The sequence below is a fragment of the Humulus lupulus genome, chromosome X (genome assembly GCF_963169125.1).
Source record: "Humulus lupulus chromosome X, drHumLupu1.1, whole genome shotgun sequence".
NCBI lineage: Eukaryota > Viridiplantae > Streptophyta > Magnoliopsida > Rosales > Cannabaceae > Humulus > Humulus lupulus.
The window spans coordinates 31,436,981-31,464,441 of NC_084802.1; the positions used below are offsets into that span (position 1 = coordinate 31,436,981).

The 27,461-nt window shown below is 36.0% G+C and overlaps 1 pseudogene; it reads left to right on the forward strand.

Annotated features, from left to right (window-relative positions):
- Window positions 1–4,598: 4,598 nt before the first annotated feature.
- LOC133803247 (very-long-chain aldehyde decarbonylase CER1-like) lies at window positions 4,599–25,950 on the forward strand (annotated as a pseudogene).
- The last annotated feature ends 1,511 nt before the right edge of the window (window positions 25,951–27,461 follow it).

Here is a 27,461-nt window from a genome sequence, read left to right on the forward strand (position 1 = left end):
GGCTTGGCTATTTATTTGTTTTGGAAATTTTGTAATTACGTTATTTAAACCGTGATTTGGGATCCCATGTACCAAATATTTGTTTTAATGAAAATTATTCGTTTATAACCAAAGTCTTTTAAACCTAACCTGTTTGTGTCGTTAGATTCATATTTTTATTTAAATGACTTGATTAGCAAGTCTTGCACTATTTCAAATACACAGTGTAACGATTTAGGTTACTCAGGGCGTTACAATGCACGGTTAGCTTTTAAGACAAAACATATCACAAGAGCATAGCTACACGTGCACATCACATTGTCCACTAGATCCCCAGTTCCCGTTACCCACCATAGAAAACCGACATCCTAAACCGGATAGCCGGACCTGATAACCACCACAATGGGGAGGCTCATAACCCTCCATGTTTACAGATGCTAGGTCTTTACACCTACAGGTGAGTGGATAACTAATCTACTTATGATGACACAGAGACTAGGTCGTGAAACAACGACATGCACAAATCATGATCACTATGGCTCTCAACAATATAACCAAAAGTAGGTAAACATGAATAACAAGAAACATATTCCCTTTTATTTTAGAAAATTAGGTAGCATAACGACTGCATTTGAATAAAACCCAAAAATCATAACCTGCATCAATATGTATATAAAAAGTATAGTTGGCACATAGTGCCCTTAGAACAGTCCAGAAAAACATGCAAATTAAGTTTTCCATTTTTCAAACATTTTATAAATATCAAAATCAGAATATGCTTAATGCACTCCAATACAATAAAATAAGTCTAAGAACCAAGTTGACACTACTACAAAAATAGGCTTTAACTTAGGTTTTTATACATAGAATTTTTGGGAAATACATATAAAAACGAAGTTAAAGCTTTTGATGGAATTTTAACTTCGCTTTTTGGTTTAGCACTCATAGGAATTAACCTATTACTTCGGTTATTTACGTAAAGTGAAGTTAAAGGGTAATAGGCGAAGCAAGAAAAAAGGACAGAACCTTTTAACTTCGGTATTTCGCTAAAAACTGAAGTTAAATGTGCTTATATCTGAAGTCCTTCGACTTCTCCCTCATTTTCGAAACGTTGAAACCCCCCAAACAAAGAGCAAAAACCTCCATTTCCACCGTGAGAAAAACGAGAGTTTTACCATTTAGCACAAATTTCCCTCATTTTCTTCCATCAATCTTTCTAGAAAACTCAAATCTATCATAGAAACTTGGTTATTTTCAATTTTGAGTGAAAAAAAGTGTCTTGACAATGGTGACACGTGGTGGTTGGAAATACCCATTGTTTTGGGTTTTTCAACGGATTTTCAGCATCTATACAAATTTTTGAGGTTTGTACTATGTATTGATCGTTAAATAGATGTTTACATGATTTATATATATATATATTATTTCAAATTTTTTATATTTTTTGATAATATATTGATAATGTATATGTGTTTATGGTTGATAATAATGTTTTAGAGTTGCATTTGATTATTTAAGAACGTATGAATCTTAAAAAATGTGTTTTTCATAATTTTTTTTATTAATCCGAATTTAATATTAATGTATTACTAAATTTATAATTTATTTGATTTATTTTTGTATTTTATAATATGTTTTTATTTAGAAAACTAATGAAGTTAATATTTTGTTGTTACAAAAAGTTAATATGTTGTTGTTATAATAAAAAAAGATCAAGTTAATATATAGTTAAAAAAAATTCATTTGTAAAATATAGTTTTAATGTTTAGATATGTTGTTGTTGTAAAAAAAATTCAAGTTAATATTTCAAAATATAGTTTTATTTGTATAATATGCTTTAATGTTTGGTACTAGTTATTATAAACTCAATAATTATAATATTTAATTTTGTTTATATTATTTTTAGGATGGTTATTGTTTTGGAGGTAGTTTGGTTTTTCATTGGTGGTTACTAGCTTGAAGATTAATTTTAAGGTGAGTGATAATTTTATTTCTATTTATTACTATTGTACATATTTATAGAATTATAGTTAAACCATATTGAATTTAGTTGAAATTAGGTTTGAAAATTAGTGAAGTAGGTTCTGAGAAATTTGTGTGTTGCGGTGGCACAAGGATGAAATTATGCATGTTGATTATTGTGTTTGTTTGTGTTAAATTAATAGGTACTTATAAAATTGGGATATGTTATAAAAATAGAGGAAACTCTGCCCAAATTTTTATGATTTATTAATTGAACATGTTTTTAAATATGTAGTATTTATTCATAGAGTTATAATTTAAATTTTTTAGGTTTGGCGGTAGGTTTTGAATAGGATACCGGGAATTTGTGTGCGTGGTGATATAACCATAAGTCCCTAGTTTGAAGTAACCTTATCATGTGTTAATTTGACCTCGCGGCTTATGGATACCGTCAAAATTCAAGGCAAGCATTCAAGATAAAAATGGATTAACATGAGTTCTATTGTAATTGGAGACTAAGCTTTGCTTTTCGGTATGAGGTATTCCTCGAATTTCTGATAAACTTGACATAATTATGCTTATCTACTCTGTGAAATGTTGCAAATTTTAGTTGCAAATTGAATTTCAACAGGTTTGGGTAGTCCTATTTATAGAGGAAATTCTGCTAAATTTTTTGAAAAATATTTAATACTTAAGAAATTTCAATATTTCAAATAATTACTTAGGTGAACTTCACATGTTTAGTTGTATGAACACTTTAGAATTTTATGTGGTACTTAGCTTTTATTTCTGTATGAATGTGTATATATATGTACATTAAGTCTATATAGTTTGTGAATTTTATTTTATTTTAAGTTTATTGGAATGTTTAAATATATTTATTATTATTAAAATAATTGCAAATTAGAATTAAAAAAAGAATTATTAAAATATTCTATAAAAAACCAAATTAATAATACAAATAAAATAAATATATATATTTTTAGGAAAAAATACCTTTAACCGAAGATAAAAGATACCCTTTAACTTCGGTTATTAAATAAAAATCGAAGTTAAAGGGTACCCTTTAACTTCGGTTTTTAGATACTTTTAATTTCGCTCGGATTAACTTCGGCTAATATCTCCGCGAGATCCGAAGAATAACAAGCGAAAAAATCGAAGTTAAAGCCTATTTTTGTAGTAGTGTGAGTCCCTACCTCTAGATATGATCATTTGATAATTCTTCGAGACGCTCCCGAGCTTAACGATGATCCTAGTGTGATTAATCCAATTAAAATATCACGTTTTTTCTATGTGCATTAAATGAGTAAACGATTGTCATCATTGCATTCCTTATTTAAAATTGTGTCCAACAACATATAATATGACTATATTTAAAATTTCAAGTTCTGGAACCTCACCCAAGCGGTGCACAATAGCGGTTGGCGGTAATGAGCGGTGCACCAGAAATTTCGACAAAGATAGGTGTGACACATATCAAAATGATCCTCTAGATGAGTACATCAAAGATGTGCAACCCGTTTGCCCAAATAGTCACCAGTGTCATCGGAAAACGGTTACAAAGGGGTGGAGATGCCCAAAATCTCATCAGAGAAAAATGACAAGTTGACCAGAATGACTTAGTAGGCGACATTCCCCTCTTCATGCTGGTCCCAATGGTACCAACCATTCACTGAGGGGTGGCCGGGGTTGGCTGGAAAATGCGTTCAAATATTGAACGATGAAACTTTGACTGGCGACTCTGGGAAAATAATGACGGCGAGTGAGAGGCTGCCCCTTGGTGGCTGACTTCGTCGACGGCTGGTGAACACTTCTGGGCGGTGTGTGTCAGCAAATGGTGGTAAAAAAAATGGTCACCCATGGTGTCTTCTATGGTTGCCGAGGAGAAGAAAATAAAAAGAAAGAAGATGAAAGCAAGAGAGAGAGAGGTAGTGTCGGGGGAGAGAAAAGAAAAAGAGATAAAAAATTTTAATATAAAAAAATGTGGGTTTTACAATAATTTTGAACTAATTTATTTTATATATTGTATTAAAATAGTATTAATTAAATAATATAATGTGTTAAGTTTGGTTCCAAGACGAACAATATAATACTAAAATGATATATTTTATATGAATTACACAAACATATTATGAATTTATAAGATGACCATATTATTTTATGGGAGAGGTTACATTTTTAATTTGTGTATATTTTGGGTGCAAAATATATCTCTAATATTAATGCTTTACATCTATGGGGGCTTATATGGTAGGAGCTCTGTTTTATCTATAGGTAGGAACTTTTTTTGTTTTCAACATATAGATTAGTTGTAAGTCAAATATTTTTATTATAGATAATGTAATTTTCAGGAAATTTTAGATAATTTAGTGGGTCTAAATTAAAATTCAAACTGAATGTTCACTTACATATTAAAATTCAAACAATAGTTTAGAAAAGACATTATTAAAATTATAAATAAAATAAAATGAAAATTTGATTTTAAGTTGTGAGAATGAAAGAAGAAAAAATTTCTCACCAATTAATTTAGGAATACGATCCAGTAGTTTCTTTCTTGATTGCGACGTGAATTCAATTCAATAGTACTGCGCGTGAAATGCTCTATATAAAGTACCACTTACATGAGGTGTTATATTTTCTCTTCATCAAATAGTTGAAGAAAAGTGAAAATAAAATTTTAGTAAAGTGCTGTGTTATATATGGCTTCTACTCCTGGGATCCTTTCCGAATGGCCTTGGAAGCCACTTGGGAAATTCAAGGTTAATCAATTACAAACTATACTTAATAAGTATATTGTTATATACATATGGTGCATATTTTCGTATAAGCTAATGATATATGTATGTATATATACACTCCTATTAATTAACAAACATTTTGTTTTTTTGTACAGTACTTAATATTGGCACCATGGGTGATTAGGAGCACGTACATGTATGTAACAAAGGAGGATCCAAGAGAGAGAGATTTGTCAACTTTTCTTATTTTCCCATTTTTATTGTCAAGAATGCTTCACAACCAGATTTGGATCTCTCTTTCTCGTTACCGATTAGTCAAAGGAAACAATCGAATCGTGGACAAGAGTCTTGAGTTTGACCAAGTCGATAGAGAAAGAAATTGGTATATATATATATATACGTATAATAATTAAATGTTTATTGTTTTTTATATATATTATTGTCTATTTTTATTTTAATTTGTTTGACCATACATATATATACATGTATTATATTGTTAGGGATGACCAAATATTGTTCAATGGAATACTGTACTTCTTGGGAACCCATATACTTCCAAATGGTACGAACGTGCCTACATGGAGGACAGAAGGAGTAATAATGGCTATTCTGCTCCATGCTGGTGTTGTGGAGTTCTTATATTATTGGCTTCACAGAGCTCTTCACCACCATTTTCTCTACTCTCATTATCACTCTCATCACCATTCCTCCATTGTCACAGAGCCCATTACTTGTAAGCTATATGTGTTTTTTTGTGTGTACAATATTAAAAATCCAATTGAATTATTTTTATACATATAAATATATTTTATATTAAATTTAATAGATAATATAAAAATTGGATTCGATTTATAAAGCTATAATTTAATTACTTATATATATATATAAATTTCATTAAATTTTCAAGAGTAAGTAATATGTGACATGTTTCATTATATCTGTATTATTGCAGCTGTGACTCATCCATTTGCAGAGCACGTGGCTTATTTCCTTCTCTTCGCAATCCCATTATTAACAACATTACTCACCGGTACTGGCTCCATAGCTGTGTTATTTGGTTATATCATTTATATTGATTTCATGAACAATTTGGGTCACTGCAACTTCGAGCTCATTCCTAAGTGGTTCTTCTCTGTCCTCCCTCCTCTCAAGTACCTTATATATACCCCCTCGTACGTATGCTAAAAGATTTCCTTTAAAAAAATAATTATTGATTTTTACAAAAATATGTCTATATATACACATATTTGAATGTATATATATATTTTTTTATATTTTATAGGTTTCATTCGTTGCACCACACTCAATTTCGAACCAATTATAGCTTGTTCATGCCAATGTATGATTACATATCTATGGAACCGTAGACAAATCTTTGGAAGATTTATATGAAATGTCACTGAAAAGGAAAGAGGAATTACCAAATGTGGTGTATCTAACACATATGACCACACCAGAGTCCATATACTATATGCAGATAGGGTTTCCTGCTTTGGCCTCTAGGCCTCATGACTACTCTTCCTCAAAATGGTACCTTTGGTTCATGTGGCCTCTCACTGCTTCGTCTTCTCTATTGGCTGGGATTTATGGCCGAACTTTTGTGGTTGAGAGCCACCGTTTTCATAAACTCACAGTCCAAACTTGGGTTGTACCAAAGTACAAGAAGCAAGTATGCATACTACATAAATTTTATAAATTAATCATGATGATCAAATATTACATTAATATATACTATAACATAACATATATGGTATGACATTTTAATGGATATTACAAATGGATAATTACTTTAATATTATCTATTGCATTAATATCAATTATCCATATTTAAAATTATTAATTAATATTTTTAAAAATAAATTTGGACTTTTTCAAACTTTTGAAAAGACTACCTAATGACAGTTGCATATTTATTAATTATAGAATAAAAAATATTATTTAATATTTATTTTTCGTTCTATTTTTATTCTTGATTCATTTATTTTATCTATTCCATAAAAAAAATCCACTTTGAAATTAATGAGAATAATTAATGTGACTATTATCTTTCTAACTAATATTTATTGCTTAATTAATCTAAAAAATTCAAAATTATTAATTTTATATATTTTATTTATTTATTTTGATCATCATCATAATCATTGATTTATGGTAACCATCCTAATATATATATATATCCACGTATTTGTTTCAGTATTTTCTACAATGGCAAAAATCATCCATTAACAATTTGATTGAGAAAGCCGTACTTAACGCTGAGGAGAAGGGTGTCAAAGTACTGAGTCTAGGTCTCTTAAATCAGGCATGTTTATTGGCCTAATTAACTCGTAATTGATATTATATATATATATATAAATATATGTATATATGATTAATTTTCATATATAATGATTATTTATGTATTGTTAAACAATAAATTAATCTTCCTATAATATTGTATTACTTTGATTAGTTAAAGTGGTTATATGTAAAGGACAGGTTTCCATTTTCCATGTATTGGTCCCCTCTTTATTGGACCATATATATCTCTGTACTGTTTTGGTGAATATTCAAGGAATACAAACATTTTCTTTTATTCCTTCTGTTATGGTATCAGAGTACTAGTAATACGCCTCTATGGCTTCTACAATTAGCACGGGCTCCACCGGTTCCCCGCCACCGCTAGCTCCGCCTGGTTCCCCCTGCCTCTATCCCTGTCGATCCTCCCTCTTCTGTTGCTCCGGCCCTTTCCCTGGCGTTTCCTTCGGTAAATCAGACCATCACCATCAAACTTGATGACTCAAACTATTTAGTTTGGAAGATGCAGCTGCTGAATATCATTATTGCTAATGGACTTGACGGCTACATTGATGAATCTGTGGTGTGTCCCTCTCAATTTCTTGATGCTGCCTCCACCAGCCCTAATCCTAAGTTCTCCTCTTGGCACAGGTACAGTCGGTTACTAATGAGCTGGTTGTATACTTCTATTTCTGATTCCTTTCTTGGTCAAATTGTGGGTTTCAACACTACTTATGATATTTGGCATTCTCTGGAGCAAATCTTCACTGCTGCCTCCTTTGCCAAAATTTCTGAGGTGCGCACCTCTCTGCAAACATTGAAGAAGGATGGCCTCACTGCTATGGGTTATTTGCAGAAATTGAAATCCCTTTGTAATATTATGGCTTCTGTGGGTGACCCTGTCTCTTACAAAGATCACTTGATTTATCTCCTCAATGGTCTAGGACCAGAGTACAACTCCTTTGTGAGCTCTGTTCAAGCTAGACCCGATCAATTCATTCTCTCCTCCTCAGCTTTGATGTCCGGCTAGATCGTCAATCTTCCGCTGCCACCCTTAGCTCCCTTCAAGCCAATTTTGCCAATCTCCCCTTCTCCAAACCCAAACATAAACCATTTCCCTCATCATCCTTGTCTTCCCATCGCCCTTCTCCAAATCGCCCATCCCACCCTCAGTTTCCTTCCCCCTCACCTTCTTCTCCTTATTTTCCCCTACCCGTCCCCCTTACCGCCCTAAGTGCCAGATTTGTTTTCGTTTGGGACATACAACCGCTACATGCTATCATCGCAACAACATTCAGTATAGCCCCTATCCACCTCCCAAACCATATAATGCCTATTTTTCCCATCACACATCTCAACCACCGTTACTCCCTACTCCCTTGGCCACTCCACATTTTGTGATGGATCCTAATTGGTACATGGACTCAGGGGCATCTCACCATTTCACTCCAGACATGAATCTGTTAGACTCGGCTCAACCATTCCATGGTGGTGACACGATTACAGTGGGTAATGGTAAGCAAGTTTCTATCTCTCATATTGGCCATGCATCCTTACCTGCTTATCCTACTGCCCTTAAACTCTGTCAGGTTTATTACTCACCCTCTCTGACCAAAAATTTATTAAGTGTTTCCAAGTTGTGCCAAGATAATGCTGCTTATGTTGAATTTCATCCTCACCTATTTCTTGTTAAATCTCAGGCAAACAACAAAATCCTCCTCAAGGGTCTTCTTGAAAATGGTCTATACTGTGTCTCTACTCCTTCTCCAATTCCGTCTTCTTCCCCACGGCTGTTTTTCTCCTCCAAGACTAACCTCAATCTGTGGCATTCTTGTTTAGGACACTCCTCTCTTGATGTTGTCAATTGTGTTATTTCTCAATGTAATTTTTTCATTTCTAAGAAAGAACATTTTACTTTTTGTTCCTCTTGTCAAATGGCTAAATCTCACCGACTTCCATTCCCACTCTCTGTATCTCGGGCTTTAATGCCGTTTGAATTAATACATACCGATATTTGGGGTCCTTCCCTTGTTTCTTCTATTACTGGTGTTCATTATTTTATATTATTCATTGATGATTATAGCCATTTTACTTGGTGTTACTTACTCAAAACTAAAGATGAGGCCTATCAAGATTTTATCACTTTTAAATCCATGGTCTCTACTCAATTCACATGCACTATTAAACGTGTCCGCTCGGATTGGGGCGGTGAATTCCGCTCCCTGTCTACTTTTTTCTCTCATCTTGGTATTCACCATGAATTGGCCTGTCCCTATACTCCCCAATAGAATGGCCGGGTCGAACATAAGAATCGCCATGTGGTTGAAACCGGTCTTGCCTTATTGGCTCATGCTCATATGCCTCTTCATTTTTGGCCCTATGCCTTTTCTACTTCTGTTTACATTATCAATCGTCTCCCCACTCGTCTATTGCAATCTCGTAGTCCCTTTCATGTTCTTTATGACAAGGATCCTTCTTACTCTCATTTTCGTGTTTTTGGTTGTGAATGTTTTCCCTTTCTTTGTCCATACAACTCTCATAAATTGGAATTTCGCTCTTCTTCATGTGTCTTTCTTGGGTATAGTAGTCATCACAAAGGTTAGCTTTGTCTAAATGCTTCCACAAGTCGTCTTTATGTCACTAGACATGTTGTCTTTAATGAACTCCGCTTTCCTTATGCTCACCCCATTCCTTCCCTTTCTCCCCCTACGGCCCCGCCTCACACCGTTATCCATACTTTCCCCTTCCCTTTTTCTCGGCCTGCCCCTGTCCCTTCCCCATCCCTCATCTCTACTCCCCTTGTTTCAGCTCGACCATCTGCCCAACCCACGGCCTCCCCTTCCTCTTCCCAACCCACGACCTCTACCCAACCCATGGCTTTCCCTTGCCCCACCACTCCCATTGTGTCTCCTCCCTCCTTACCTTCTGCAGTAATTTTTCATGGTCCATATGCGCCTACCATTACCCATCATAATTTGCATCCTATGGTAACTCTAGCTAAATTCGGGATTCACAAACCCCGATTATTTTATAGTGTGGTTGCAGGTACACCCATTGAGTCGTCTAATTTCAAGGAGGCCAATTCTCAGCCGGAATGGCAATTGGCTATGCGCCACGAGTTCGATGCTCTTCAATCTCAAGGTACTTGGACTCTTGTCCCACCGCCTCCGAATTGCACAGTTATTGGTTGCAAGTGGGTCTATCGGATTAAATTCAACGCCGATGGTTCAGTTGATCGTTTTAAGGCTCGCTTGGTTGCCAAGGGATATCATCAAACTGCTGGCCTTGATTTTCATGAGACATTCAGTCCCGTCATCAAACCTGCAACAATTCGGTTGGTTCTCTCCATTGCTGTCTCTTTTCATTGGCCTGTCCAACAAATTGATATACAAAATGCCTTCTTACATGGAGACTTAATAGAGACAGTTTATATGGCCCCGCCGCCCGATTTTGTCAGTCCTACTGCCCCTTCACATGTTTGCAAGCTTGCTAAATCACTATACGGCTTGAAGCAGTCCCCTCGTGCCTGGTTTCTTAAACTAACTACTGCCTTACTGGATTGGGGCTTTCAAGCCTCTAAAGCCGACTCCTCTATGTTCATTTACAGATCCAGTGCTCTTATGCTTATTGTCCTTATCTACGTGGATGATATTATCATCACGGGGTCTACATCCGCTGTTATTTCTGATCTCATTGGTTATCTTCGCATGAAATTTGCAGTAAAAAATCTGGGATCGCTTCACTATTTTCTGGGCTTACAGGTCTCTCGTTCTGCTCACGGCATGCATCTTTCACAGACCAAATACATCCGCGATCTTCTCACCAAAACCGACCTTTTGGAGTCCAAACCAGTACCTACTCCCATTGCTTTGGGATCTCTATCTATCCATGATGGTGATTTGTTACCCGATGCTACTTCCTACCGCAGCATCATCGGTGCTCTCCAATATTGCACATTCACAAGACCCAATATCTCCTACTCGGTTAACAAACTCTGTTAGTTTATGCACTCTCCTACTACAGTTCATCTCCAAGCTGCGAAACGGGTTCTGTGGTACCTTAAAGGCACTCCTCACTTGGGGCTTTTCATTCAGCCAGATACTATTTCCCAACTCCGCTGCTTTACGGATGGGGATTGGGCCTCTTGTTCTGATGATCGTCGTAGCACTAGTGTGTATTGTGTTTTCCTTGGCCTCAACCTTCTTTCGTGGTCCTCTTCTAAGCAAAAAGTGGTCTCACGCTCTAGTACAGAATCTAAGTATCGTGCCCTTGCCAATGGTGCCTCTAAAGTCTCTTGGCTTGAAACTTTACTGACTGAACTTGGGTTCCCTGTCTCTTCTCTGTCTGTGCTCCATTGTGATAATATCAACACCCTTCATCTGGCCTCTAATTCGATTCTGCATGCTCGTACAAAGCACGTGGAGATCGATTGTCACTTTGTTCGTGAACGGGTCAATCGTGGCAGTCTTCGTCTCGCATTCACTCCATCTTCAGACCAACTTGCTGATTGTCTCACCAAACCACTTGTGGCGCCTTGTTTTCATGACTTGCGCACCAAACTTAACGTCCTTCCTTGCCCGTTGAGTTTGCGGGGGGGTGTTAAAAAATAAATTAATCTTCCTATAATATTGTATTACTTTGATTAGTTACAGTGGTTATATGTAAAGGACAGGTGTCCATTTTCCATGTATTGGTCCCCTCCTTATTGGACCATATATATCTCTGTACTATTTTGGTGAATATTCAAGGAATACAAACATTTTCTTTTATTCCTTCTGTTATGTATGCATGTAGACAGAAGAGTTGAATGCATATGGTGAGGTTTACGTGAAAAGACACCCTAAGTTGAAAGTGAAGGTTGTAGATGGCAGCAGCCTAGCAGCAACTGTAATACTAAACTCCATACCAAAAGGAACGACCCAAATCTTGCTAACTGGAAATCTTACTAAGGTTGCTTATGCCGTTGCTTTTGCTCTCTGCCAGAAGGGTATCCAGGTAATAAAATTACTTTTGTTTAAATGTAAAAATTACACATACTGATGAGCATTTATATATATATATTGTCAAATTTACAGGTAAATTGTGTTTCCTTGACCTTTATTTATTCACCTTTAGGTAATATATATACACAATATAACAAGCTAAAGTCTGGCAACAACTATGTATATAAGCTAGAATTATGGCAATAATATGGCTTTATACCATTGACCAAATCATAAAGATATACACTATATATACATATTCTAAAAATAGAAGATTATTGTGATATTCTAATATAATGTTAATACTCCCCTCAAGTTGGAGCATGGAGATCACAAATGCCCAACTTGCCAAGTAGATACAAAATCTTGCGCTTGCCAAGAGCCTTGGTGAAGATGTCAGCAAGCTGATCATCAGTAGACACATGAGGCGTAGAAATAATACCATCACGAATGACATCACGCACATAATGACAATCAACTTCAATATGCTTGGTATGCTCATGGAAGACATGATTTTAAGCAATGTAGAGGGCCGATTGGCTATCACAGTATAAGTGCATGGCTGGTGAATGTGTGATACCCAAAATTGCAACCAAGGCTTTGAGCCACTTCAACTCCGAAGTGACGGCGGCCATGGAACGATACTAGGCTTCAGCAGAAGATCGGGACACTGTATGTTGTTTCTTGGTCTTCTAGGAAATCGGAGAAGAGCCAAGAAACACTATCCAACCAGTAAGAGATCGTCTAGTCAAAGGACATGTAGCCCAATCTGAATCACACCAACCTATCAGAGATAATTCATAATCAGTGCGAAGAAGAAGGCTTTGACCCGAACACCCTTTTAAGTAGCGAACCGTACGAAGCGCCGCATCCCAATGATCTTTACGAGGGTGTTGCATAAACTGAGCCAAGATATGAACTGTATAAACCAAGTCAGGATGTGTGAATGATAGTAAATGAGACGACCCACAAGTCATCTATACCTTTCAGGATCAACGAGCAAAGGGCCTTTGGCGAGAGCCAATTTGTGATTCTGCTCAATGGGAAAGCCAACGGGACGAGACCCCAATAAGCCAGCTTCAGCAACAATATCAAGTGTGTATTTTCGTTGACACAAGAAGATGCCCTCTGAATGACGAGCAACCTCAATACCAAGAAAATATTTCAGGACACCCAAATCTTTCATATGGAAACACTCATGCCAATAGGCCTTCAAGTGGTCAACAGCGGAAGCATCATTACCAGAAATAATGAGATCATCAACATACACAAGAACATTAAGTTGGATCGATCCTTGATGTAGAGTAAACAAAGAATAATCTGAATAAGACTGAAGGAAACCATAGGTCTTCAAAGAAGTAGCTAACTTAGCAAACCAACACTGCGGAGCCTGTCGTAGACCATACAAAGAGTTCTTGAGACGACATACTAAACCAGGAGTGCGAACAAGGAAGTAAGGAGGAAGTTTCATGTAAACTTCTTCATGAAGATCATCATGCAAAAACGCATTATGAATATCCATCTGATGCAAAACCCATTTCTTGACTGCTGCAACTGCTAAGAAGACACAAACAGTGACCATTTTTCGCAACAGGAGCAAAAGTTTCATTATAATCAACCCCTCAACTTGATGATTGCCAAAAATAACTTGACGAGCCTTAAGACGCTCTACTTTCCCATCCGCATGATATTTGATTTTGTATACCCATTTAGAACCAAGAGCCTTTTTATGAGGAGGTAAAACTGCCATTTTCTAAGTGCCATTAGCTTCTAAAGCAATAATTTCTTTCTGCATAACCTCGCACCAACCTTCATCTTGCATAGCTTCTTTAAAAGAACGAGGCTCAATGCCGTCAGTGATAGCTGCAAGAAAAGCACGGTGTCGTGGAGAAAACTTATTATAATTCACATAATGTGCTATAGGATAAGAAGTACTTGAGGAGCTGGTAGAAGATGATGAACACTCGGATGGACTTGAAGATTGTACAGTGTGGGTAACAAAGTCATGAAGAAGAACGGAGGGACGCTTATCCTGCAACTCGCACCCCAAGGCATCGGCGGATGGAGGCGGCGACAGAAGGGCAGGGGACATAGGTGGCGATGGGCGTTCCAGCACATTATCAGTCCCAATCGCAAGGGTTGCATGGTCATCAACCAAAACAGACTCCAAGTCATCCAAAAAATCTACATCAATCCCCACATTAGAATCAGGTGGCGGTGAGGAAGAAGTGGGCACTTGAGAAGCAGAAACATCTCGTAAGGAAATTCATTTTCATGGAACTTTACATCTCTAGAAACAAAGATGTCACCAGTCTGAAGGTCATACAATTTCCACCCTTTCTTCCCATGTGGGTAACCATTAAAAACACACTTCCTACTTCGAGGAGCAAATTTATTACCTTTGGCCTTTTGATTGTGGGAAAAAGCTAAACAAACAAAATCCTTAAGTTCATCAAAATCAGGTGCCTGGCCAAAGAGAATTTCAAAGGGAGTTTTATTTTGGAGTAAACCAGAAGGAGTTCTGTTAATGAGATACACTGCACCAAGCACACATTCTCCCCAAAAAGTAATAGGAAGATTGCCTTGAAACATCAAAGCATGACCCACATTAAGAATATGTTGATGTTTTCGTTCCACGCGACCATTTTGTTGAGGAGTCCCAACACAGGAGGTTTGAAAAATAATGCCATTTGTATCAAAATAATCCAACATACATTTAAACTCCGTACCATTATCACTCCTTACTAACTTGACATGTGTTTCAAACTGATGGGCAATCATAGCAAAAAATGAACAAAAAATTTGATAAACTTCTATTTTTGAACGCAATAAATAAACCCATACAGCTCTTGAAAAATAATCCACCAAAGTTAAAAAATAATGAGCTCCACGCGAAGAGGGTATCTTATTTGGACCCCGTAAATCACAATGAATAAGTTCAAAAATTCGACTAGCCTTACTATCACTAACAGGAAAACTATCACGTTTTTGTTTTGCTTGAGGACAAACATCACATTCTTTATTCAATTTCTTTCTAACAGTACTAGAAGAAATAGCAGGAACTAACTTGACGACTCTATCTGATGGATGCCCTAGACGACGATGCCACAACTCAAAATCTGAAATCTCTAGAACCGTGACCACACACACTGTAGGAATCCGTCGAAAATAATAGAGTCCATCCTTACGTTCATTGGCTCCAATTAGACTCCCCGAGCGTAGATCCTGTATAGCGCATAAAGAATCAGTGAATTGTAAAAGACATTTAGAATCATCAATTAACTGTGACTCTGAGATTAAGTTACAATGGAACTGTGGTACAAATAAAACATGCTCAAGTATCAACCCATCAGTCAACAAAATGCGCCCAACCTTAGTAGCAATGGCATATGCGTCATTATGTAACCCAACAAAACATTGTGAAATAGGATGAAGGACCGTCAAACATGATTCAGTGCCTGTAACATGGTGAGAAGCGCCAGTATCAATAATCTAGGAAAAAGTAGAGAACTTACCCATCATCTGATCATGCTGGCGATTATTTATCATATTCAATAAAATCTGAACCTGCTCCCGTTTTAAATCATGCAAAGAAATGCCAGAAGGCTCATGAGAGGAAGCCATTGAATCGGTCCCACCACTAGCCACAGCATTGGTAGCCACGACCGTGGCGGCCACGACTTTGGGCCGACCATGAGGAGCAGTCGGAGGAGCCACAGGAGGCAGTGGTGCATTGGGTCGTGCACTGCCTTGGATGCCACGATTCCGATCTTCCCACCAATCTGGATATCCATGCGTTTTGAAACAAGAATTTTCATCATGACCCGATCTCTTACAAACAGAACAATACAATTTTGATTTATCGGGACCGGTAAAACGAGCCTTGGGTCGTGCAGTTTGGAGAGCAAACGCATGGATTTCCTCCTTGTTCGCTCTATCTCGAGCAATACCACAACACTTTTCTTCCTGAAGACATGCTTGATACACACAATCGAGATCAGGTAAAGGATAAGTGGTCAACAAATTAGAACGTACCTTTGCATATAACTCATCGTTAATGCCAATGGGAAATTGATGGAGTTTCTCCTCCTCCTGATCTGTAGTGAACCGGCCAGCAACATCACAAGTACAATTACCACAGTCACACGTATGGAGAGGCTTGAGACGATCCAATTCATCATACAATCCCATCAAACAAGTATAATAATCATCAATAGACATATTTTAAGTTTGCTTACAGTTGGTAATATCAGCCCGCAGTTGTTGACGGCAAGGACCGTTGGCCACGCAAAAACGCTTCACTACAAGAATAACTAATATCACTAACAGCACTATCACTGACGGCAAAATGTTGTTAGTAAAAGTCATAGTATCACCAACGACATTTCACTGTCGTCAGTAATACTTTTTTCTTTTGGTTAAATAAAACATCACCAACGAAAATTACAACAATGAGGACAATGTCGTCATTGATAAATTTATCAATGACGACATTGTCCTCATTGATGTTTTCTACTATTTTTGAAAATGAACCGTTAAAGAGGCGGGCTTTTTCCCTCTAAAAAGTATTTCCAACGACTTTGTCGTTAATAATACTCTGCCACGTCGTCAGTGATGTCCAATCACCAACGACTTTATCCTCATTGATAGTCGTTGGTGAAAATCATTAAAAAACATCTTCTTCAACCCCGAGCCCCCATTTCCCCTTAACCCATTTTATCAGTTTTTTAAGATCTAAGCTCTCCTCTCCTCCCCTCCCGTCGAACGCCGTCCCCTCCCCTCCCGTCCCCTCCCTCTGCCGCCGTCCCCTTCGGCCTATCACCACGGCCGTCGTCTCCCCTCCCGCCTATCACCACGTCCCGTCCCCTCCCGTCTCCCGTGACTCGCACCACCGCCGCCATCTCCCTCTGCCGCCGTGCTCTCCCTCACCGCCGGCTTCTCCCTCTCCCGCCGTCGTCTCCCTCTCCGTGGCATAGATCAGTACGCACCACCACTATGGCATACTAATTTTTTTTTAATTTTTTTTATGTATATATATATGTATGTTTATATTTTTGTTTGATTTTTCAGATATAAAGGGAGCCGACAGAGAACGGGGAATCGCCGCATAAATCACTGTTAGTATTTTTTTCTTTTATCTGTTGCAAATTATTACTGTGTTTTATTATCAATGTTAGTATTAATTTTAGTGTAGGTTTAAAAAAATCAGATGTAATTTAATTTTGTATAGTTTTGAAAAAAAAACAAATTATATATGATTTTTTTTTATAATTATTAATTAGTTGTTTAATTATTTCTGCATATATATATATGTAATTATTGTGTATCTTGAAATTCTGTGAATCTGTGATGTATTTAGAAATTTTTGTAATGTTTAGTGCAGGTTTTAAAATTTTTGGATAGGTTAAAAATTAGCTGTTATGCTGCCGAAATTTTAGTAGAATTTTTAGACATTTAAAAAAAATTATGTTAATTAGACAATTTATAATAAGTTAGTAATTTGATAAAAAATTATTGAAAAGTTTAATTTTAAAAAGGATTATTATTTAAATAATTAACAATTTAAAAAATTTGATAAAATTAATTTCAGAATTAGTAATTTAAGTAAGAAAATATTATTGCATATTTTCTATAAAAAATAATATTTAATAAAAATAAATAATTTGACAATTAATTTAATAAATCATAAATAATAATTTAAATGATTTAATATTTAATTTTAACATAATAAAATTTTGTGCTCAAAAAAAGATTAATATTATTTTTTAAAATCAATAAATATATTATAAGTTTAATTATTTGAATGTTTCTTTTAGAATTATCTAAATAATATTTAAAATAAAAGTTAAAAAGAAATCATAAAATAACATAAAACACATTTTGTTCAACTTGTACATTAATCATAAAATTTGTACCTCACAAACCAATTTGATTAAAATTAATTTATTTTAAATTTTTGGTAGATGACAATCGATAAGACTTGGGTGACCATGAGAAATCGTAAGGATCCTGCTTACTGGGAAGGTCTCCAAGTCTTTATGGCACTCGCGTCTAAACACAAAGATTGTGACGGAAGAATTTTCTGTCCTTGTGTTAGATACAAGAATACCAGACTGCATCCTTTAGATACTGTGGAGGCACATATTTTTACCAAGGGTTTTGAAAGCAGTTATGAGAGGTGGACTTACCATGGGGAGCCAGATGAACCAATCGAGGCTAACAATGCCGATGCCGATGAGATGGTTGATGTCATTGAAGATTTCTTTCCTCCTATAAATGACGATGGAAGAGCAACCGACGATGGAATTCAGAGGGGTCAATATTATGATGAGATGTTTGAGGAGATCGAGGCAGAGTTGTACCCCGGTTGCGATTGGATATCCTCCCTCAACTTTGTAGCAAAGTTGATGCACTTAAAAAATTTGGGAAAAATACCAAATTATATCTTTGATGAATTGTTGAAATTGTTGAAGTTTGCATTTCCGAAGGAAAACAAAATCCCTCCAACATTCTATGAGGCGAAGAAGAAACTAAGTAAATTAGGCCTAGGGTATGAATCAATTCATGTGTGCAAGAACAATTGTTGTTTATTTTACAATGACCATGCATCGAAAGATTTTTGCCCGGTATGTGGGACCAGTAGATGGATTAATGAGAACACAAGTGGAAAAAAGATAGCGCATAAGGTGATGCGTTACTTTCCATTAACTCCAAGATTGAAAAGATTATACAGTTCAAGAATTACAGCCAAAGAGATGGTATGGCATCGTATTGGGCGTGTGAAAGAAAATGGTGTTATGCGTCATCCTGTTGATTCCGCCGCGTGGAAAAACTTTGATAGCAGACATCCAGACTTTGCAAGAGATCCGCAGAATGTGCGCTTAGGCTTGGCTGCCGATGGATTTAATCCTTTTGGCAACATGAGCTTATCGTATAGTATGTGGCCTGTAGTTTTGGCGAATTATAATTTGCCACCATGGATGTGTATGAAGGATAACAATTTCTTGTTGACTCTCCTTATTCCCGGACCTAAATCACCTGGTAAAAACATGGATGTATTCTTGAGGCCTTTGGTGGACGAGCTGAAGGAATTGTGGACTAACGGGATTGAGACAAGAGATGCGACAAGCAATTCAATGTTCAAGATGCGTGCAGCTCTTCTTTGGACAATTAATGATTTTCCCGCTCGCAGTAGCTTGTCTGGATGGAGTGGCCAAGGATATAAAGCTTGTCCTACATGCAATGAGGATACTAGTTCTATTCGAGTGATTGGTAAGACCTCTTACATTGGCCATAGACGTTTCTTGCCATCCAATCATCGTATGAGAAAGGACCATGAATTTGATGGAAAAGTTGAAAAGAGGCTTCCTCCAAGACGATTTACTTGTTTAGAGATATTAGAACAAGTGAATGCTATATCAGAACGAGCTCCGGGGAAACGAAAAAGAGGTGAGACTGAAAGTAATTGGAGGAAAAAAAGCATCTTTTATGAACTAGAGTATTGGAGTACCAATGAGCTGAAACACAACATAGACGTTATGCATGTGGAGAAGAATGTTTGTGATAGTATCCTTGGCACCCTCTTGGATAATGACAAGTCTAAAGACACCACCAATGCAAGACAATATTTGAAAAATATGGGAGTTCGTCAATCCTTATGGATTTACGAAGATGCTCACAAAAGGTTGCTAAAACCCCATGCCCCTTATGTGTTGACTGCTGAAGATAAGCAATTATTTTGTAGATTTTTGAAAGAAGTTAAATTGCCAGATGGGTTTTGTTCGAACTTGAAGAAGAAAGTAACTGACAACAATATTGTTGGATTGAAATCCCATGACTGTCATGTTATCATGCAACGATTACTTCCTGTTTGTATTGGCAAGTTTTTATCGAAGGAAATATCAACCACCATAATAGAATTGTGTAATTTTTTCAGAATTTTATGTTCTAGGACATTGAATGTAAAAGACATGGAGAAGGCACAAGGAGACCTCATTCAAATTTTATGCAAAATGGAGAGGATTTATCCTCCAGCATTTTTTGATATCATGATACATTTGGTACTACATTTGCCTGAGGAAGCCATATTGGGTGGGCCAGTTTTTATGAGATGGATGTACCCATTTGAAAGGTACATGAAAAAGTTGAAAAATTATGTTAGGAATAAAGCACGCCCAGAAGGATCTATTGCTGAAGGATATGTTATAGACGAGGCTTTGACATTTTGCTCCATGTACTTCAAAGGTGTGCATACAAAATTCAATTGTCCTGAGCACAATGAAGATGCTCCTCTTCTATCTCGGTACCTAACAGTTTTCAAATCTCAATGTCGTCCACTTGGAAAACAAACAATAATACCTCTCGACGAGAAGACTCGCAAAAGAGCTGAGTGGTACATACTAGAGAATTGTACTGAGATCGATTTTTATATGAAGTAAGTTAATCAAATGATTACATGTTGCTTAATGAATAACATTGTATAATTCTTTTTAATTAAAATTATAATAATTTTTTATTTAATAGAGAGCATCTCGAAGGAATCAGACAGAGGGACCCGAACGCTAACCATAACCTTTTACATAAAAAAGAATTTCAGTCGTGGTTTCATGAGAAGGTATACAAGTGTTCCTTATCCTAATATATACTTATTCCTGATCTTCAAATCTCTCAAATCCTGATTGTTTTTTCTTTCTTCAGATTTTCAATTTGTATAAGCTCGGGTCATTAGAACATAGTGATGAATTGCTAGCTTTAGCATCTGGGTCTGATTTCGTTGTGTATTCATATCCGGCATGTATAGTTAATGGGGTACGATTTGTTGTAAACAGTCGAGACAAAGATCGCAATACTCAAAACAGTGGGGTGTCTGCTGTAGGGATAGAAGGTTTTGACTATTATGGGGAGCTTGAAGAAATATTGCATTTGACTTTTAGTGGTGCCTATTCGGTAGTATTATTTCGGTGTAAATGGTTCAATGCAGATCCGAGAAAGAAGAAATTAATTACTGAAAATAATATCACTAGCATAAATGTTAGTGGTATATGGTACAAAGATGACCCGTACATTCTTGCTAATCAAGCTAAGCAAGTTTTTTTTGTGGATGATCTTGTTAGAGGTCGAAACTGGAGAGTTGTTCATAATGTGCATCATCGCCAAATTTGGGAAAATATTGATGCTTCTGATGAGACTAATGATGTTGATGTTGTACATGACACAAACTCATCTAATTTTACATTGTTTGTGGATTTGGGGGAATTGATTGTGCAACGAACTAATCAACCACCAAGGATTTTAGATGTCTCTCAAAGTTTCGAGATGGTGCTAGATGTTGATAATATTAGAGACGACGAAGATGAAGACATTGTAAAAGATGTGGATGATGACTTGCTAGTTGATCATCTTGAAGATGAAATTCAAGATTCGTCCCCAACAAATTTACTTTTGATTAGTGATGATGATTGTGATTAATGTATTTAGTACTATTTGTATTGATGACTATTTGTATTTAGTACATTTAATACTAATTGTTCTTATTTTATTTTGATTCGATGAACGAATATTGTATTATTACTATTATTTAATCTAAGTTGACTAAATTAAGGGTAGATATTGCTAGGATAAGGAATTGTTGTTATTTTTTTAAAATAAGGGCTCATATGATTTTATTATTCTTTTTTAGTATAAAATGTCTGCAGATGTTGCTAGTTATCATGGTGGAGATGGTGGTGGTAATGACCCGCTAGATCCTACTAGGGTACCTGCTTCGTGCGAGTATTCTGGTATTTTTTTTAAGTAAAGTGTTTCATTTATTAACTTAAATACACTTATTTATATATTTTCGATGACAATATAGGTAGTGAATCGAAGAAAGGTTGCGGGAGGAATGTTTTAGCAAATTTGGAAGATAGAAGAAAAAAAGCTGGGGCCCCGTTGCCATTATTAGTGGATAACACCTCCAACAGAATAGTAGGGTTGGAGAGTAAAGCTTTCCCTCGTTTGGTAGGGAGGGAGATTACATTGCATGTTCCTGGACATTTTGAGAGTTGGGCAAATGTTCCGGAGCAATACGAACACCTTATCTTAACCAAACTTCAAGTAAATTTTTAAAAATTTATATCTAAATTAATAAATGTTATTATTAGTATGTTATTAACATATTTTTTTTGTCAAATGCAGTATTATTATCAGATTGACGACAATGCAACATTAATAGCATTAGCTGAGATGGCCGAAAAATACAAGACGAGAAAGAATATTAGGCTGGCACATTTCAAGGAATATTACACAAAACCAGAAGACTTCGAAAACGCTGTCAAAAACCCCCCCAATGAACTCAATGAAGAACAATGGCGACTAATATGTCCGTTGTTCACATCTCCTCAGTTTATTGCTCGTTCTAAGCAAAATTCTCTCAATCGGCAGAAGATGAAATACTCTCAACACAAGGGTCGATAACAATGGTCGAAACCCTTCATGAAAATGTAAGTTAATGTATATATAATATATATTTAATGATGTTTAATTTAATTATAATTTTCTTACAATTTATATTTATCAGCAAAGCAAGGGTTACATTGAGAATTGGAAGGATTGTCATACAAAGAAATGCACAAACACCTTTGTCAACGAATATGCCAAAAATGAATGGGTAAGATTATATAAATTAATTACTTTTAAATATATTCAAATAATTATAATTTGATTTTACTTTCTGACTTATTCTTAAAATAGGAACGGATGAAGAATACTTATGACAGCCGATCTAGTACTTCTGACTCTACAGAAGTTTCTGAGATTGAGATACTCCATGAGACTCTTGGAGAGAGGCGTGGCCATAACCGAGGAGTGGGTCGCAAATTGAAAGGACAATCATCAAAACGGCGTACACAACCAACAACTACTAACCAGCTCGACTTACAGCAGACAGTAGCTCAATTGCAAAGACAAGTTCAGATATTGTCTCAAAAACTGTCTCCTGAGGAACATGCTGAAATGGATCTTGAGATGAATAATGCAGCTCCAACGCAACCAACGCATCCACGACCATCTCATTCTCATATGCCTAGAGATGGATCTGGTCCATCTTTTCAGCCAATGGGTTTTCAGCATCAGCAATCGCAACAGACTCCTCTTTCCTTTCAGCAACTACTACAACAACCTCCTATTCATTTGTCTGCATCTTTAACCCCTGAACACATGATTCAATTTCAACAATATCAGATGTTCCAGTCATTCTTCCAGATGATGTCACAGTCACCAAACAGTTCATAAGTAATGATGCAGATGATGACACAATCGCCTCAGACGTCTCAAGTTTCTCAGTCACGGACGCCACAAATGATGCCGACACAACAAATGTCTCAGATGCCGCATACTTTTCAGATGATGCCGATACCACAAGGGCAGCAATATGGGCAGCAAACATCATCGATGATGCCTACATCACATGGCCAGCAAACATCGCCAATGATGCCTACACCACATGGGCAGCAAACATCGCCGATGATGCCAAGTTCGCAGGTGCTGCCCTACTACCCACAGATGCCAAATGTTCCTCAACAACAAATTCCGAGAAATGCTAGTGATGATGACGATGACGATGCTACTACAAATTTCTTTTAGTATTTTTATATACGTTTTATGGACTATTGATTATGTATTTATTTATGTTTTATGAACACTTTAGTATTTTATATTTCCATGTATGACTTTTTAAAATTTAATATGAACATTTTTAGTTTGTTATATGTTTTATTTTTAATTAAATTATTTTTTATATTAATTAGTTATAAAAAAATGAAATAATTAATTATTTTTATATTAATTAATAATTTAAAAATAAATAAATAAATAAATAACACTAACGACATAGTCGTCATTAATAGTTAAAAGCATTAAAAAAAAAAAGGTTAAATTATCACCAACGATATTGTCGTCAGTGATACTTTTTTTTACCAACGACTTGTAAAGTCGTCATTGATATTGACTTTCACCGACGAGGTATCACCAACGACTGATCACTAACGACATGTCGCCATTGATAGCCACTACTGACGAAAGAAGCACCCTTCACTGACGAAATTTGTCCTCGTTGAAGCCTATTTTTCTTGTAGTGCTTCTCAAGATAATCCCAAAGTCGTTTGGCTTCATCATAAAAAGGAATGGAGGTTTCCAATTTTGGATCAAGAGTCTGCATGATCCATGAGACAAGCATAGAATTGACAGTGTCCGAATTGAGTTGTTTCTTCTTCTCCGTTGGTTTGGTGATTGTCCCATCAACAAACACAAACTTTCGGCGAGTTTTCAAGGACAACTTAATTGCACGTGGCCATGCAATATAATTGTCATTAGAGAGGATCACGTGGGTGATCATATTTCTGGGTTGATCCCCAGACCCAAGATAATAGGGAGAGTGGGGATCGATTTTTCCATCATCGGCCATAATGAGAAGAATTGATGGTGGTTAAAAAAAAACAACTCGGTATGGAGTAGGTGACTATTATATGCCTGATAGTATGTATATATATATATATATATATAAGGCTGAAGAAAAGGAGGACGGTAGATATATATAAAGAATGGTTTTTCAGATATATATATATAGATGCAGAGAGGCAAATGAGATATGGAGTATGGGGTATATGGGATATGGGGTATGAGGCAGGGTTGATCGACTAGAGGCAGAGGAGAGATGGGATGGGGTATATGGGATATATGGTATATGGTAGATGAGACAGAGAGATAGATGGAAGAGGATGGGATAGTAGTGCGATTAAAGGAAAAAAAAAATCTGGGAAACTAGGAGTTGTCTGATTTCTGTCGTGGTAGGGAAGTAAAAAAAAAATGGTGTGAGCTTGCTAGGCTGCTAGGGATCTGGTACCATGTCAAATTTGGTAATATATATACACAATATTACAAGCTAAAATCTGGCTACAAGTATGTATATAAGCTAGAATTATGGCTATAATAGGGCTATTATACCATTGACCAGATCATAAAGATATACACAGAATATACATATTTTAAAAATAGAAGATTATTGTGATATTCTAATATAATCTTAATATATGTATATATTTATATATATAATGATATGATCATTCTTTCAGGTGGCTTCAGCTAAGGATGATGAATACAAGAAACTCAAGGAATCATTTATCAATGTCTCCAGTTCTGCAGAAACTAGTAATTTGGTTCTCTCCAAAAAATATTTTCAAAAGGTAATAATAATTAATTTAGAGTGTTGCTATATATATATATATGAACAAATGCACGTGAGATAAATAATTATTGGTGTCTCAGTCAGCATATTCTCCATCATGATAATTATGCTATATAATATGTTTATATATATATATATAAAATATTATTAATAATAGATAATGGATGTAGGTTTGGTTAGTGGGAGATGGAATGAATAAAGAAGAACAAGTAAAAGCTCCAAAGGGAACGATATTCATCCCCTTCTCTCAATTTCCACCTCAACCATTTCGCAAAGATTGCTTTTACTACTGCACACCAGCAATGTACACTCCTGCATCTCTTGAGAATCTTCACTCTTGTGAGGTATATAATTTAATTAATTTGAATATACACGATGTTCATGCATGAAAATTGTTTAATTTTATTTGTACGTAGTTAATAAAAAATTAAAATTATATTTATTGGCAGAATTGGTTGCCAAGAAGGGTGATGAGTGCATGGCGTATAGCAGGAATAGTACATGGCTTTGAAGGTTGGAATGAGCATGAGTGTGGCTTTTATACCACTGCCGATATTCATAAAGTTTGGCAGGCCACTCTTCGTCATGGATTTCAACCACTACCAATCACGTTTTCTTGTCTCGAAGTTTAAATTATTATTATTATTCTATATATCTATTTCTTTTCTCTATTGTAGAAGTGAAGAAAGACTATCCTTATATAGATCACTTGTATACATACATGTGATCTTGTTGAAGTTGTGTAATAATATTTTCTGAGTCGATCCATTAAGGATCGATCAATGTTTGTGAACTAGTATAATAAATTATTAATTTAGTGGTGTGTTAGAATTACATATATATATATATATACTGTAAAATGCCATGTTTCTTGAACATACTATATTATTACTACGTACAAAAAAAAAGAAAAAAAAACTTCTAATAACACTGAAATCTAAGGCCAAGTGGGTGAGTTTTTATTTAAGCACGGCCGGGACGGGTATTTGGCCCAATAGTATGGGCTGTTCATCGATGTCTTCTTCAACCATAAGAATATACAATTATATTCTACTATTGCCTGCTGTTGGAAATGAGGATAAATTTCCCAGTTCAAGAACCTCAGATGAATCTCGGAAAATCAGAGATGAATCTAAGAACACAAATCAGTAAGACTAATTATCAAGCAATTAGAAAACGAAAAATATGAAAGCATAAATCAACACAAGTACATATACTGGTTCAGAACAAGATCAATGTGATCTTGAACCTAATCCAGTTTTAGGAACCACTATCTCTTCTTTATTCAATCAATGAAATGAGTACAAGACTTCAATGGAGCTTCTTGGAACAATCTTGGATCAAACTCTCTAAACACTCAATCTCACAGGTGTATTCCTCTCAATCACTGAGCAAGCACTTTCCCAACAGTTGTGCTTCTCAATACAGTTCCCCAAACCTAGCTCTCACAACCTTTCTCAATACTCAATCTTGATTTCCACACTTGAGCTCTCTCGTCTAATCTAGCTTTTCTGTAGTTTCATCTGTGTAGTGCTCTACACTGTGTTCTTCTCTCTACGTATGTCTCTCTCTGTTTTGTTGTGTCTTCTACTGTATGTTCACAAGTGAATCCCACAAGTCCTTTTATAGACCAAGGACTGAAAGCTAATGAGGTTGTTATGATTGTTGAGAACCAAACAACTCATTAACAGAATTAGTTGAGATTTGGAGAAACTATTCCCACAAATTCCACCTAGATTCTTCAAATCACAACTTAAATAGAATTCCACTTGTAGAGATAGTGATCCTAGAGTTCCAGCATTAGTTACCAAGGTTGAGCAAGTTTAAGCAATGCTTAAACTTGTTCACAGGTAGCACCTTAGTTCCTATATCAGCTGGATTATCCTCAGTACCAATTTTGTCCAAAGATATCACATCTTCCTCTATCTTTTCTCTTATCCAAAACAAACGAATGTCAATGTGTTTGCTCTTTTCGTGGTATACTGGATTTTTGCAGAGGTGAATTGAAGATTGACTATCTGAGTATATCTTAGCTTTACCTTTCATCATCTTCAGCTCTTGTAGCATTCCTTGTAACCATATTGCCTCTTTGAATGCTTCAGTGGTGGCCATGAGCTCAGCTTCAGTTGTTGATAGTGACACCACTGACTGTAGTTGGGACTTCCAACATATGCAATCTCCATTTGTTGTGAATACATATGAAGTAGTTGACCTCCTTGTATCCTTACTTGCTGCATAGTCTGCATCTACAAAACCTTCAAGTGTAACTTTCTGATCTATCTGTTTGTATCTCAGTCCTAT